The 15,308-nt window shown below is 43.4% G+C and overlaps 2 protein-coding genes across 4 annotated transcripts in view; both read left to right on the forward strand.

The window, feature by feature from the left end:
- The window catches only part of LOC121933510 (RNA binding protein fox-1 homolog 1-like), a 576,905-nt gene that overhangs the window by 372,804 nt on the left and 188,793 nt on the right, over positions 1-15,308 (forward strand). The gene's annotated exons all lie outside the window — the stretch shown is intronic.
- LRRC4B (leucine rich repeat containing 4B) overlaps positions 1-15,308 on the forward strand; it is a 140,094-nt gene that overhangs the window by 76,186 nt on the left and 48,600 nt on the right. Inside the window, exon 1 of one of the 3 annotated variants that reach the window (XM_042473349.1) lies at positions 3,094-3,348. The exons of the other annotated variants lie outside the window; for them this stretch is intronic. The gene's annotated coding sequence lies outside the window, so the exon portion shown is untranslated. Of the gene's footprint in view, positions 1-3,093; positions 3,349-15,308 lie in introns of those variants that run through there. 3 annotated transcript variants of the gene reach the window in all.

Here is a 15,308-nt window from a genome sequence, read left to right on the forward strand (position 1 = left end):
TTCATCTGTACTGTATTTTAAACATTACCCAGTTTTGGACATCGTTTGTGTTCATAGGGGAGCTATTTTATTCCTGCTCCTAACCCAGACAGATAGACAGTTTATCTGTCTACCTACCTACTTATTGGAAATCTGTTTCTCTGCTGGTCTCCCTTATTCTCCAAGTGTAGATTCTTATACAGCTAAAACTGCACTATTAATGCACAAGTGTTGTGTGCACACACTTAGAAGAACCTCCCTAATGTTTGCAGAAGTAAAAAAGAGGGTTTTTTTTTTGGGGGGGGGGATTTTATACCCACAGCCCACCATGATGGAAACTGAGCATGCTCAGTGGACATGGGATGCTCACTGTCTGTTGGGGTAATACCTGAGAAAACTAGGTAGGGGAGGAATGGAATGAATATCCTAAAATAATGTGTATAGCTTTGGTAGCCTGAAAGAGAGCCCTCTGTACTGCAACATTTTGTTGCAGGACTGACTTGTGCATTTATTTATTTTTCACAGACTGGTTTGGCAATCATTCTGTCTCCCCAAGGAATTTGGGGCCTTGTTTTATGAAAGGATGAATGCTGAGGATGAATTCTGAGCCTCTTCACCAAACTATAATTCTCAAGATTCTTTGGCAGCTAAAACTGGTATGGAGCATTGATTTTGCCCTTAAATGAGGGAGGACCTTCAACTGGAAAATGGGACTGCTTCAATGAGTTCTGAATGACATAGCATCTATATAAATATTTTGTAGTAGGAAATAATTCATGGAAAAGCTGGATTTTAAACTCTTGGGAACGATGCATGCTCTGCAAGGTTTTTTTTTTAAAACCTTCACCAAGAAAAGATTTAATATTTTGTGTGTGTGTGAATGTGGTATGACTCCTTGACATTCACGGTACTCTTTCTGTCTCCAAATGTGAATTTCACCCCCCCTTTTTGTCAACATAATTTATGGTGCTTGTTAACTTGTGGGGCATGACTGAGTGTAATATTTTGCACACGGGGTGGTAATTATTCTGGATGAATTAATGTGCGATAAGGGTGAGATTGTGTGTGATGGGTTTAAATTATTATTTGCTATATAGAGTCAGAAGAGGGTGGCCAGCAACAAACATTCAGCACCCTTTGTGCATCCCACGAAGTAGGCTCTTGCTTTCCCAAGCTGGTGCCACAATAAATGTGTCAGATTCTCAGCTGCCATAGCCAGGACTCTTTGTTATTTTTGCTAAAACAGACTAAAACAGCTGCTCTTCTCTGGCAGGTGACCAGGGAATGAATGGAACGGTGGTGTGACAAGCTGGGAGTGGGAACAATAGGGAAAGGAAGAGGGAGATGACTAGAGAGAAGAGCGGGAGCTTCTTCTGTGCAGAGCGTTAAAATGGGTTGAAGGGTGGGCAGATCAGCCAGCTAATAAGAAGGAAGGGCAAGGTAAGGGTATGGAGAGGCAGACCAGAGTTTTAATAAGGAGGAATGACAGAGTTGGGGTGCAGTAACACAAACCAATAGAAGAGACACCTGTGTGTATGGTAGTGATGGGGGGGAGAGAATTGGGTAGGTCAGCCTTCTCTATCCTGAAGCCTCCTCAGATGCACCAGACTACAGATCCCATCAATGGAAGTTGAACATCCTTCATGGGGATGATGGGAGTTGTAATATGAGAAACCTAGAAGCATACCTTTCTCTTCCTCAGGCTGGGCAAGGGTATTTAACATAAATGAAAGGCTTGAAAGAGCCAGGATGGTCTAGTGCGGTGGTTCCCAAACTTTGGTCCTCCAGATATTTTGGAATTCAGGTCCCCTGTTGGATAAGCTGGCTAAAGCTTCTGGGAAATGAAGTCCAAAGCACCCGGAGGATCAAAGTTTGGGAACCACTGTCCTAGTGGTTTGAGGTTTGGACTATTTGAGGGAGTTTTTTGTGGGTTTTTCAGGCAATGTGGCCATGTTCTAGAAGAGTTTATTCCTGACATTTCGCCAGCATCTGTGGCTGGCATCTTCAGAGAAGTTTCTCTGAAGATGCCAGCCACAGATGCTGGCGAAATGTCAGGAATAAACTCTTCTAGAACATGGCCACATATTCCAAAAAACCCACAAAAAACTATGGATGCCGGCATGAAAGGCTTCAACTTCATATTTGAGGTGGGTTGGGAACCACTGGCCTAGTGATTTGAGGGTTGGTGGGAGACCAGGGTTTGAATTCTGGCTTGGCCATGAAAACTGACTAGGTGGCCTTGGGCAAGTCCCATGCTCTCAGCCTCAGGGGAAGGCAATGGCAAAGCGCCTCTGAATAAATCTTGCCCCATGAGACGGCCACCATAAATCTGAAATGACTCAAAGGCACACAACACACACAAAAAGGGTTGGATGGCAAGGCAGATGGATGGCCTGGTGCCTCCTTGTACATAGGGACAGATGGGGAATATTGAGGGGAAAGAAGGCAGAGGATGTGCAAACAGGAATGTTGTGCATCATGGATTGGGAGTTGGGGGAGATGGCAGGGTATGGGATCGTGTGTGTGTGTGTGTGTGTGTGTGTGAGAGAGAGAGAGAGAGAGAGAGAGGACTTATGTTGCCGGCTTGAAGTCAGATCATGCTCAAGTCTGGGTCTTTTGGGGGATGCATTGGCTGAGTTTGGGCTCCAGCTCACAGCTTGCCCGCCTAAATTAAATGGGCAATTAAAAAAAAATCTGCATGCAGGGAAACTTGATGAGCACATGCAGGTCGGTTTCTGCAGGATCAGCTGCATCCACACTAGAGAAATAACCCGGTTTGGCACCGCTGGGCCCCACAACAAACTCCAATCCCCAGAATTCCCATAGCCGTGAGCCAGAAAAGAGTTAAAGCGGTGCCAAACCGGGTTATTTCTCCAGTGTGGATGCAGCAGAGAGATGACAGAGGTGGAGAATATAGAAATGGTGAAAAGCCTGCGGGGGGGGGGGGGGAAGGAAGAGGAAAGGCAGGAAAGGAAGGGGGGAAGGCGGAAGGAGAATTGGAGGAGAGCAAGGGAGGAGGAGGGGAAGGCTTGTGGGAAGGGAGGCAGGCCAAGGAAAGAGAAGCCCACCCCCCTTGCCCCCTCCCCATCTTCCCTCCCCCGGAGGATGCGCTGTGCTTCCGTCCCCATCTCTTCTCCCCTCCTCCTCCTCTTCCAGCCCTCCTTCCTCCATCCCTCCATCCCTGGATCTCTTGCATGCCGAGCCCCTTCCACTTGGCGGGAGGGGGGCGGCCAAATCTGATTCATCGCCCCCCTCCCCTTCTCTCTTTCCCCTTTGCGGTGAAAGAGACGGAGAAGGGGGGGAAGAGAGAGAGAGAGAGAGAGAAGCGCGACAGCCGTGGCGAAGGAGGCAAGGCGAAGGGAGGAGATGGTGAGCGGTTGCCATGGGGATGCGGCGCGGGTGGGAGGAAAAGGGGACCAGGGATGAAGGAATGGATGGACCAGGGATGGAGGGGATCATGCGCTATAGGACCAAGGAGGGAGGAATCGGTGCCTTTGCCGGCCACCTTCGCTGTTTGCCTCTTCTGGCTCTGGCCAAACCTTCCACACCCCCACCCCAGCCCTCAGCCCAAATTGGAGGGTTTAGCTCTTGCTTCTGCTTCTGGATCATGCTCCTCTCCTACCATTATCCCTTGAACTCTGTAGCCACACTGGGGGATACCTGCAGCTCCTTCCGCTTGAACCTCCCATATTTTGCCTTCCTTCCTTCCTTCCTTCCCTATCCTCCAGCCTCTTTGCTCTTCGCCACCAAGCAGCTTCTCCCCGCACCCCCCCTACACACACTTGAGGCCTAGCTGCCTCTCAGCACCTTACCCCATTCTAACATACTCGTTTTTCCAAACCTTTCATCAGGTCTGTGGTTCTGTGTCGTTCTCCCCTCCCCATTGTGCATCGTCCTTTCATTTCAGGTGTGCGACTGCTTGGTATCGTTTTCACCCTCCTAGATGAAAATGCTGATTTTTTGATACAGAATGCAGCTCAGATAAGCAAACCGAGCCCTACTCAGTGTGGAAATGCAAGTTGCTTCTCACCCTCCTAGATGACCAGTTCCTTTGACTCCAGGGATTGGAGTGAGGTGTACATTTCCTTACTGAGCCCCAAGAGTCCAAGATATGTGCTACTCTGTAAAATCAGTATGGGCAAAGCTCTTGTAGCACCAGTCTCAAAGGTCCTACAAGAGCTCTTTCCAAAAAAAGGAAAAAAAGGCAGTGGATGTGTTTTTGTCACAGTGAGCTCTTGGTTGGTTGTCATATTTGGCCTCGGTATGGAAAGAGATCTCATAGGACCTTTGAGACTGGTGCTACAAGATTTCTTTCCACACTGATTTTACAGACTAACACAGTTATATCTTGGACTGTTTGGGCTCAGTAAGGAAATGTACACCTCACTCCAATCCCTGGAGTCAAAGGGACTGGTCATCTAGGAGGGTGAGAAGCAACTTGCATTTCCACACTGATTAGGGCTCAGTTTGCTTATCTGAGCTGCATTCTGTAGTATAGACTGTATCAAAAATCAGCGGTTTCTGTGACACACTAAAGAGTAAGATATTTATCATGTCATGATGCACCTGCTTCATCAGCTATAGACAAATGCTGCTTCCCACCTATACCTCCCACTCTCCTCACTTTCCCTTTAGTGGCCCATTCTGGTCTGTCTTGTCCTGATGGGGGTGATGGCCTCTCTGCCTCCATTGGCAAATGAATGGATGCTCTGTTAGATAGGCCTTCAACTCCTTATGACACTAGGGAACATAAGAGGCCAGTTTTACCAGTGCCTAGCAAATCTTCCCACAGCCCACTCTTTCATTGCCCCGGCCAGTTGTTGTCTCTTTCCCAATTCATTCAGATTATTCTACTTTTGAGTGTGACTACCCTGCCTCCCTCCTCCTGACTTCTCCTCATGTCCTTTTGCCCCTCCTATTTCAACATGCCTGTCTTGTCCCATATTGCCCCATATACATTCTTTGCGGTCCCAGGTTCAATCCTCAGCATTGCCAATTGGAAGGAGGATCACTTAGTACAGGGATGGAGAAAGTATGGCTTGAGGGCCTCATGTGTCTCTGCAGTCATGTTTGTGGCCCCCAGTGTTTCTCAGGAGTCAAAAATTGTTCTCATATGTCCTCCTGGGGGCATGAGGGGCATTTTTGCCATGTTTTGGGGGGCCCTTGAACTATTTTAGGCCCTGGAAAGGCATTTCTTAAAACTAGAAGTAAACCAGATATGACTTCTGGTCATTTCCTGTTTTGAACAAGGCCTTTCTTGGGCTAAAAATGTCCCAAGGAAGGGGGGTGGGTGGTAAAAATATGGCAGAATGCCCTCCACATCCCTTAGAGTGTGCTGGGGCACATTTGGGGGCAATTATTGTATTTTATTTTTGTGGTGCAGTTGTGTGTGGTTGTGAGGGGTGCTGCCCTGTCCCCAAGGTCTCATAGGTTAATGTGTCCCCCTAGGCTCCCACAGTTGCCCACTCCTGACTTAGCAGGGAAAGGCCCACTGACAGCCCATAGTCTGAGTGGTGGCAAGGTGAGCCCCCCTCATGCTCAGACCCACAGGCTGCCAGAGATTCCTCTCCATTCTTTAGGTAGCTGCTGCCACTCTGCCAGAAGAGATAAAGCTGGGCTAGATGGACAGGCAGTCTGACCTGGAACGCTGGAGCTTCCTGTGTTGAAATGAGGAAGGGGAAGTGCCTCTTGAGACTTACTTGGAGAGAGAAATCAGGGAGTACCTTGATAAGAGTGATAAGGAGGGCACAAGAAAAGAATTCGGGTGTGAATGCCAGCCCTGGGGAACTGTGAGCTACAATAGTAGTTGTGTTATTGATTTATATTATACATATATCTTGAACTTCTTGATCAGAGTGGGGAAAGAAACACAGGGTTTCAAGTGATGGCCATCTCTTATCCTCTTATCAGTATACTTTCTCTGAACTCCATCATCAGAGGCAGCCCTAATCTGAGATGGAGTGAGGCAGCCGGTTCAAGCTATGTATTTTGGGTGAAAGGGAAGCACATTACATTGTTGATATATTCATTCTTCTTATGTTTTTACTACAAATCGGGGGGGGGGGGGGGGGCACTGCTTGGGGGACTGGTCTTGAGCACTGTGGAGCTTGACTGTGGGGAGGGGGAATCATTTGATGCTTTATTTCAGGTAGCAAAATGTCTTGGGCCAATGGTATTTATTTTGCTGGGACTGTTCTTCTGCCCCCAACAATAATTATTTACATTTTCAGAGTGTCGGTGATGCTACTTCACAAGGATAGAATTTACCGAATAATTCATGGTGTAGAGAAAGAGAACAGAGACAGAACGATTTCTTGTAAAGCTAGGCCTTGAGGTCATCCAATAAAAATGATTTTCAGGAAACTGTGAGCAGAGAAAGAAAGAACTCAGAAAAATTTGTAATTCATTTTTAGACTTTGTTGCTACAATATGGGTCAGTGGCTACTATCTTAGATGACTTTATCGACATCTTTAAAGGCAATTTGTGGAAGATCCACAGAACAAGAAAAATAATTCTTTTTTTTTTAAATAAAAAATTCCCAGATTGCTCCCAGTTCACAAGTACCATATTCATGGTGACGAGGGGATTCTGGGAATTGTAATCATTGAGTCACAATGGCTGTGCTGAACCCCTGGATGTAGAGGCATTGTGCCTCTTGAAAACTGGTGGGATGTGCCTCAGTGTAGTGACAGCAGTGACAGCAGCCAGTGGCAGTGGGGCAGTGAATCCATTCCATCTTTTTATCAGTCCAAGGTGTTGAACATCGTAGAGGTAGGGCACCCTTGGCACCCTGGACAGCCCAAGATAGATCCAGCACATTGGATAGTTCATTGGATAGTTCAGATTTAAACCCAGAATCGATTCGCTGCCCTGCTGGAATCAGAGATATCATCTGCCATTGCCTTTATCGCTTGCTTGTGAGCTTCCTGGGGGGCATCTCATTGGTCACTCTGGGAACCAAATGCTGAACTTTGCTGCAGAGTGGAACTGTGCAGTTTGCAAGCACCAATTGTATTGATGGCTTTCAACATGGACAGGTTTAAAGGGAGATCAGACAAATTCATGGAGGAGAAGGCTATCAGTGCTTACTAATAGCAATGGATATATATTACATCTAGCATCAAAGGCTATATATCTTATAGCTGGTTGCTGGGAACCTGAATGGGACTGTGCTGTTGTGCTAAAGTCCTGTTTATGGGCTTCCCAGAGATATATGGTTCTCCATTGTGAAGAAATAGGATGCTGGGTTAGATAGGCCTTTGATTTGGTCTGACCCAGCAGGGTTCCTCTTGTGAATGGGAAATGCTGCATTGATATTTCCTTAAAGGATGATTCATGTTGTTGTTGTTGCTAAAGGGTGATTCACATTGACGTTATTGATGTTGTTGTGTTGATATTGGTGTTCCAGAACACAGAGTACATGTGCAGGTCTTCAGATGTGAATGGCATGTATGTATATTGGTTGCCCTGCAGTATATATTGGTTGGGAAAGGAGCCATTTCAGTCCTTAGTTGTAACTTTAGTCAGTCACAGTCTCTCAGGTTAACCCTGTGTTGCTGGATTATTATGGGGATAAATGGGATGAAACACATTTATCCTATACTTCCTGGTGAAAGAATGGGGTAGAATATGGCAGGTCAGTGTTAGCCAATCATTCTATCCAGTGTAGTCCATGTTCAGCTCTAAATTATTAAATAGGCTGCTGGGGGTACATATTACCCCACCTCAGGAAGGGTTTTTCCACTATTATGCTGAAATGAGAGCATGCACTGCAGCACTGCTTTGGAGACATGAATAACACCAGGTTGGAGGGAGGTCTTCATACATCAGTACCCTCCCCAGCCACCCATCTTCTCTCTTCTAGCTGTAGGTTTACCTTGCAACAACAACTGAATGTAAGAGAATGACCCCCATTTTAATATCCCTCAGTGCCACAGGGTTACTCTTGTTAAGTGCTTCAGGGCAGTGTGAGAAATTTAAAATTTAAAATTAACTTGCCTATCATTGCTTTTACTTTAATTGACAACTGGAAACCATCAAGCAATCCAGGCAACATGGGTCTGGCCTAGAAGTGCCCAGGTCCTCAGATCTCAGCACCAAAACATGAGACCTATGGATAACTTCTGGCAATGTACAAGGAGCCAGGCTGTGGTGATGCTACAAGGGTCAGCCCCCTCGTGAAGCCATTAAGCATGACACAATAAGCATAAAAAACAGCTGCACAGAGTAGACCATTGAAATAAATAAATTAAAAATACATTGAATCCTTGTTATCCACTGCAGTTTGGTTCCAGGACCCCCCCCCCCCTTTCATAGATGCCAACATCCTTGGATGCTCAATTCCCACTAAATACTGTAGCATAGTAAAATGATGTCTCTTATTTAAAATGGCAAAATCACGATTTGCGTTTTGAAATGTCTATGTTGTTGTTGAGTGTCTTCAAGTCATTTCTGACTTATGGCAACCCTATCATGCTTTTGTTTGTTTGTTTTTGCAAGATTTGTTCAGAGGAAGTTGGCCATTGCCTTCCCCTGAAGCTGAGAGCATCTGACTTGGCCAAGGTCACCCAGTGGTTTTTTTTTCTTTTTATTGCTGAGTGGGGAGTCCAACCTTGGTCTCTAGAGTCATAATCTAATAGCCAAAAGCTGTGGATAATTGAATTGGTGGATAAAGAATCCATCGATACAGAGGGCTGGCTGTTCCAAGTAATACAAATGAGGGCACACTTTTCAAGGCAGCACTCTTTCTGTGAGATTCCTCCCCTTGTCCTAAGGATGGAGAAGAGGGTCCAGGCCCTGAGATCTGGGGAGCCTAGTCTGTGTCTGTACAAGACAGCCTGGTACTACCACTGAGACTGTCTGGAGTAGCAGACAGTGTCAGTGTGCTACGGCCATTTTTTTTTCAGTAGCTGACCACAGATTATTTAGATCACTTTAAAGTAGATGATGAAGACATTGAAATAGTTCAAGAATTCTGTACCTTGGCTCAGTCATTAATCAAGAGTGGAAACTGCAGTCATGAAATCAGAAGAGGACTAGGACTTGGAAGGGCATTTATGAAGGAAATAGACAAGATCCTGAAGTGTGAATATATATCACTGAATACTAAAGTTGGATGGTTCATGCAATCATATTTCCTATTACTATGTATGGATATGAAAACTGGTGAGTGAAGAAAGCTGATAGGAAGAAAATCATCTCATTTGAAATGTGTTGGAGAAGAGTTCTGTGGACTACTAAAAAGACAAACAATGGGACTTACTTTCCTTAGAAGCCAATACAACTACACTGAAGCTGGTGTACTTTGGCCTAATAATAATAATAATAATAATAATAATAATAATAATAATAATAATATATTTGTATCCTGCCCATTGAGGAATCCAGGTGGCTAACAACAGTGGAAGTACAATAAAAATACAATAAAAAACAAACGAATCCCTTCCCAGCCCCCCCAGCCATATAAAACAGACAATAACAATAAGCAATATCAATACAGTGGCAATCAGTAGGAAAACATAAGAACGTTACAAGCCAAACAAGGTTCATAGAAAATCCTTTCCGCAACCCTTCAGCACAGGTCCACATCAAAACAATATTTAACATAACATGATACCTGATAGAAAAATCATAAAAAAATAGCATCATAAGAAGGCAAGACTCACTAGAAAATATAATAATGCCTAGTAAGGTGAGAGGGAATTTGAAAAGAGGAGGACCACACTACAGAGGGATATACCCAATCAATGAAGCCATGGCCTTGAGTCTGCAAGACCTGAGCTGTTGACGATAGGGTGACTTGGAGGTCTCTCATTCACAGTCACCAGAAATTGAAGTTGACTTGAAGGCCATAAACAGCAAAGGCCCTGTAATTCTTCAGACACTGTTATGGTTGCCCAGTTGAAAACTGGAAAGGGCTCCTGTATCTTTAATGATCAGATTAGATAATTTTAGCATGTGATGCTTGTCACTCAACCAGGTAACAAGCAGCACCTGCTTAAATTGCCTCTTCTGTGCAACTATTACAGGTACAGGTACCTCTCTAGTTATTAATCTGGGAAGCCTAGACTCTGTTCAGAAATGGCCAGTACCCACATCAAAAACTGGCCACTTCTGCGATAAATCAAACAAATAACACTTTGAGGAAACCGAGACACTACAATTCTCACTGATGATCTGCTATATCAGAACTGGACAAGTGCATTGGGACTGGGAGCCATTTTTCACATTGTCTGAGTGCTTAAGGATTGTATTTTTCTTTGGTTTTTGTTTGAAGGGGTTGTTAAAATTTTTAAAAATAGAGTGAAATTGCTTAAATTTGTTTTTTAAATTAGCTACATATATAAAAATAGATTGAAATTAGCTAAAATTAATTAGAAATGAATTCTTTATTAAATATTATTGGATTTATTAAAAATTCTCCAATCAGTATTGACAAATAAAATCCATACTTGGTCATACTTGATTGATCATTATTAGATTTATTGTTATATATAAATGAACCTTAAAATATACTTAGATTTGTTTTAATTAATATGATATTGACTATGACATTGGCTATTTTTAATTGAATTAAAGGACACCAGTATGTTTTGAATGTGTGACTAGGGCTCTAGGAGACCAGGGTCCGAATCTCTGTTCAGCTGTAGGTGAACTTGGTCAAGTCACAGTATCTCAGAGGAAGGCAATGGCAAACCTCTTCTAGTATCTAAACCAATCTTGCCATGAAGATACTATAACTATGTTGTCATAAGTCTGAGCCTACTTGAAGGCAAATAGTAACAAATAACTAAATTGGATATGGCATTGGGTATAACAATGGCTCTCCCATTTGACTACAGTGCATTTAGTGGCTTGCCTCTGAATTCTCTGGTAGACTATAGTGTCAATTAAAAAACAAATCTGGAGAAGCATTTGGGGGCACAGAAAGGTCTGAGGGGTTATGTACAGCCCATGACCTGCACTTTGTCCATTCCTGTGCTATGTGTAGACTTAGCTAGGTATAGTCAAGCAGTGGCATCAGACTACAGTGCTACCTCGGGTTACGAAATTAATTCGTTCCGCCGTTCCGTTCGTAACCCGATAATTTCGCAACCCGAAAAGGCTTTTCGTTAGCGCTGGAAAGCCGCTAGCCGCACTTTGCGTTTGAATTTCGCGCCGAAATAAATTTCGTAACCCGAAAAAAATATCGTAACCCGGAACAGTTTTTTCCAATCTAACTTTTTCGTACCCCGGAAATTTCGTAACGCGATCATTTCGTATCCCGGGGTACCACTGTATAGGAAAACAAGTTCCACCTAAACATCAAGACCTTCCCAATGTTAAGAGCTGTTCAACAGTGGAATTTGCTGCCTTGGATTGTGGTGGAGTCTACTTCTTTGGAAGTTTTTAAACAGGGGCTGGATGGTCGTCTGTCTGATTTTGTATTCCTGCATGGCAGGGGATTGGACTGGATGACCCTTGGGGTATCTTCCATCTCCATGATTCTGTGATTCTAAGTGTGAAGAATTGTGAACCAGGCACATTTACCACAGATTAAGACAAGCTTAATAGTCTTTATGCCTCCTAGGGAATTCTGAAAACTATAGTTTTGTAAGGGTGGGCTAAGGATCTTTGAACAGAATTCTCAATAGTGCATGAAACCACACTATAATTACGTCACTTTAATACCACTGTAGCTGCCATGGCCCATACTATTGAATTTTGGGAATTGTAGTTTAGTGTGGCTCTAAGCTATCTGCTATAGGTCAGGTAAATTCCCCTAAGCAGGGAATTCTAAGTAGTTCAGCAAATTACAAATCCCAGGATTTCAAAGGATTGAGCCATGACAGTTAAAGTGGCATCAAAGTGCTATACTTGTGCAGTGCAGATAAACCCACTTTTGCCATAATGCATTTCTCGCATTTATTTGGATTATCTGTATGATGTGAAGTCGAAGGCTTTCATGGCAGGCATCCAGTTTTCTTTGTGGGTTTTTCAGGCTATGTGGACATGTTCTAGAAGAGTTTATTCCTGACATTTTGCCTGCATCTGTGGCTGGCATCTTCAGAGAATGCTGGCATGGAAGAGAGTTGGATATGTATGTATGTATGTATGTGTGTATACTATGTGATTCTAGGTAGGGAGGAGTCAGGAATAAACACTTCTAGAACATGGCCATATAGCCCGAAAAACCTACCAAAAACTATATCTGTGTATATCTGTTACTTGTAGTAAGTGGATATACTGGAATTCAATGGAATATACTTTGCATTGACAATCAGTTCTAATGAAATTTTACCACAGGTATTGATAGTTTTTTTCAGTGGAACCACAAGATCCACCAGGAAGAGCTGGGTGCAGAAGGCATGCATCGAGAATGAAAGAGCAAATTCTGAGCTTGGGAATTTCTTTTCTGTGCCAAAACAGAATGGTGCACTCGCAATCCTTTTATACAAAGGTCCACACCTGGTTATTCCAAGCTTTCAGCATTTCAGCAGCCTAAATTAGGTGAGGAAAAAAAGTCATCTTTTTGTTTCCATTGTTAAACTGCTGGGAATCAGAAAGCCTTGGCAAACTGCTTATAGATCACTCAACAGATTTATGGACAGAGCCCAGAGCTACCCTCTGTCCACAATACAAAGAGTTTTTAAAAATATGAAAAACACAGAGTATGGAAAATTTAAATTTTGGGGCAGCTCATAAGAACAGAAAAGGAAAAGTATCTGATGAAGGTAGTCATGTAATAGGTTCCCTTTACTTTTCTTCTAAATTTAATATGTTTTGTAAGAGCATAGAGTAGTAGTTTGAGCATTGGAATAGGATTCTGGAGACCAGGGTTTGAATCCCAGTTCACTGGGTGACCCTGGGAAAATCACACTCTCTCAGCCTCAGAGGATGACAATGGCAAATCCCCTCTGAAGAAATTTGCCAAGAAAACCTTCTTTAAGAATTACCATATGTTGGAAACAACTTGAAGGTACACAACAACAGCAGCAATAGATGGTTTGTATGTACAGTCAGCCCTCCATATTTGCAGCTTTAACTTATGTAGATATGATTATTCATGGATTTGATTAACATGTTCTCTACAGATCTCTAGCTCCTCCAGCTCAGTTCTATGGACAACATCTGCAGAAATCACGTTTGAGGTCCTAGAGATCCCTAGAGAGAACACTTCTCCAGCTATTTGTAGGTCCTCCAGTGCAATTCTTTGGTCAACGTCTGACAGATGTTGATCATAGAGTGGCACTGGAGGAACTACAAATGCCTAGAAAAGTGTTCTCTCGGGTAAAAAAAAATAGTGGAGGGGTTGTTGTTTTTGCAGATTCCCCACTTTCACGGGGGTCTTGTGCCCCTAAGCCCAGTGAATGTGGAGGGCCCACTGTATTTGGAAATTTTAAAATATGGTCTTGTTGTATTTTATATGTCTATTGACTTATGCAATATTTTTTTTAAAATCTTATTTTAAGAATGGGCTTTCAGTTATAGCCTTTAAAAGTAACTTTTTAAGCTCTGCAAATGCATTGGATCCAGATTTAGCCATATGTCAAGTTGAAATCAATGGCGGGTTACAGACCGCCGAAATGCAGCAGTCTGCTGCCGTCGCCGGTTGCTGCGTCCAGGAACCGCAGCAGCCAAACGGCGCGGTTCCCGGATGCAGCAAAGAAGGAGAGCGAAAATCGCGCTCCTTCTTGCGGCCCAGAAGAGACGCCGCAAGGCGCTAGTCATGCACTCGTGGTGTCACTTCTGCCGCGCAGCGTGCAGACGCAGAGTGTCTGTTACATCAAAATGGTGGCGGCCGTGTGGAACGGCCACCGCCATTTGTTACAGACTCAGTCCATGCTAGGGTTAGGGGCGTCTAACCCTAGCACGGACTGAGTCCATCCTAGGGTGCCCGTTTGTAACGGGCCAATGAGACTTAAATTAGTTGATTCCTTTCAGTGAGTCTACTCTGGATCCAACTGATCATCATCAAATTAGATAGTAATCCGTCACCAAACCATCAGCTGATTATCATCGCACAATTCCAATAGAAGCACAATCAATTGTATGATAGAACCAGATCTCCTTTCTACTTATAGGAATCCGTGGGTACAGCACACAAATTCAACTTGACCTAAATAAAGAAATAACCACAAGTTGTACAAATTAGTTTTTATACTACAACTTCCAGCATCTACCAGCCATTCAAAACATCACGTAATTGTATGAATGTTGCCATAACTATCCCAACGGCAGCCATGATGCTGATAAAAGCCTTGTTTAATTTTGCTGATAAATAAATAGTCAAAGGATACAGGTTTGTAGTCTAGATGTATTCTCCGAGTCGGTATTAGACCTAAAAATCAAAACAAAACAAAGCAGCAATTTTATGGGCCTGAGGATCTGTTCTGAACAAAAAAGAGTATAGTTAAAGCTATTATGTAGAACTGTAGGAATACTTGTGGGAGAGTTGAAAGGGCTTTTTGAGCATTTCTGAAAAAGGAAACCATGAGAACATTTCATGAACTTGAAATATTTGAGAGAGAAATAATGCATTTCCCCTCATTTGAAGAGCAAAACATATGAGGAAAGGATGAGTTGAATTGGGCATATTCACCCTGGTGAAGGGAAGACAGAGGGGTGACATGATTGTACTCTTTAAATATTTAAAGAACTGTCACAGAGAAGAGAGTGCAGGTTTGTTCTCTGCAACCCGAGGGGGTAGGGCCAGGTCTGATGGTTTTTAAGTTGCAGAAGCATAGATTTTAATTGAACATTAGAAGAAACTTCCTGGCAGTAAGAGTGGATCTGCAATGGAACCAATTACCTAGAGAGATGGTAGGATCTCTTTCTCTGGACATCTTCAAAAAGAGACAGAGGATGCTCTAGTTCCTGTATTAAATGGTGGGTTGGATTTGGTGGCCTATGAAACCCCTTCCAACTCTATAATTCTATGATTCTATGTCTGTGGTATAACAAATGCAGAATTTTTCCAACCTGCCCTGAGGCCTAAGACTGATTCTTCTTATTTGGTACTATATAGTCTCTTTCAAAGAAAGGGAATATTGCTTGATTTGTATCTCTCTGGGACAGTTCTTGGAATCACTTTGGGCACAATCCACCTGTATAAGAGGTAATAGGCAAAGCTACTGAAATGTAATGTTGGTGCTTGTAAGTAGTATAGCATAGGTAAAACCCACATGGGCTGTGTCTGCATGGGCCAAATGCCACATCCTCTCCCCCATCCTTATGACAAGAAGTTCTGATGACACAGGGCCCAATCCCCAGTTCTGATGTAAACTGTCCAGATGACATTGTGGGAAAGTCATTTTTGGCTGCTATAGTCAAAGGTTGAACAGTTGGA

This window comes from Sceloporus undulatus, chromosome 6 (genome assembly GCF_019175285.1).
Source record: "Sceloporus undulatus isolate JIND9_A2432 ecotype Alabama chromosome 6, SceUnd_v1.1, whole genome shotgun sequence".
Classification (NCBI taxonomy): Eukaryota; Metazoa; Chordata; class Lepidosauria; order Squamata; family Phrynosomatidae; genus Sceloporus; species Sceloporus undulatus.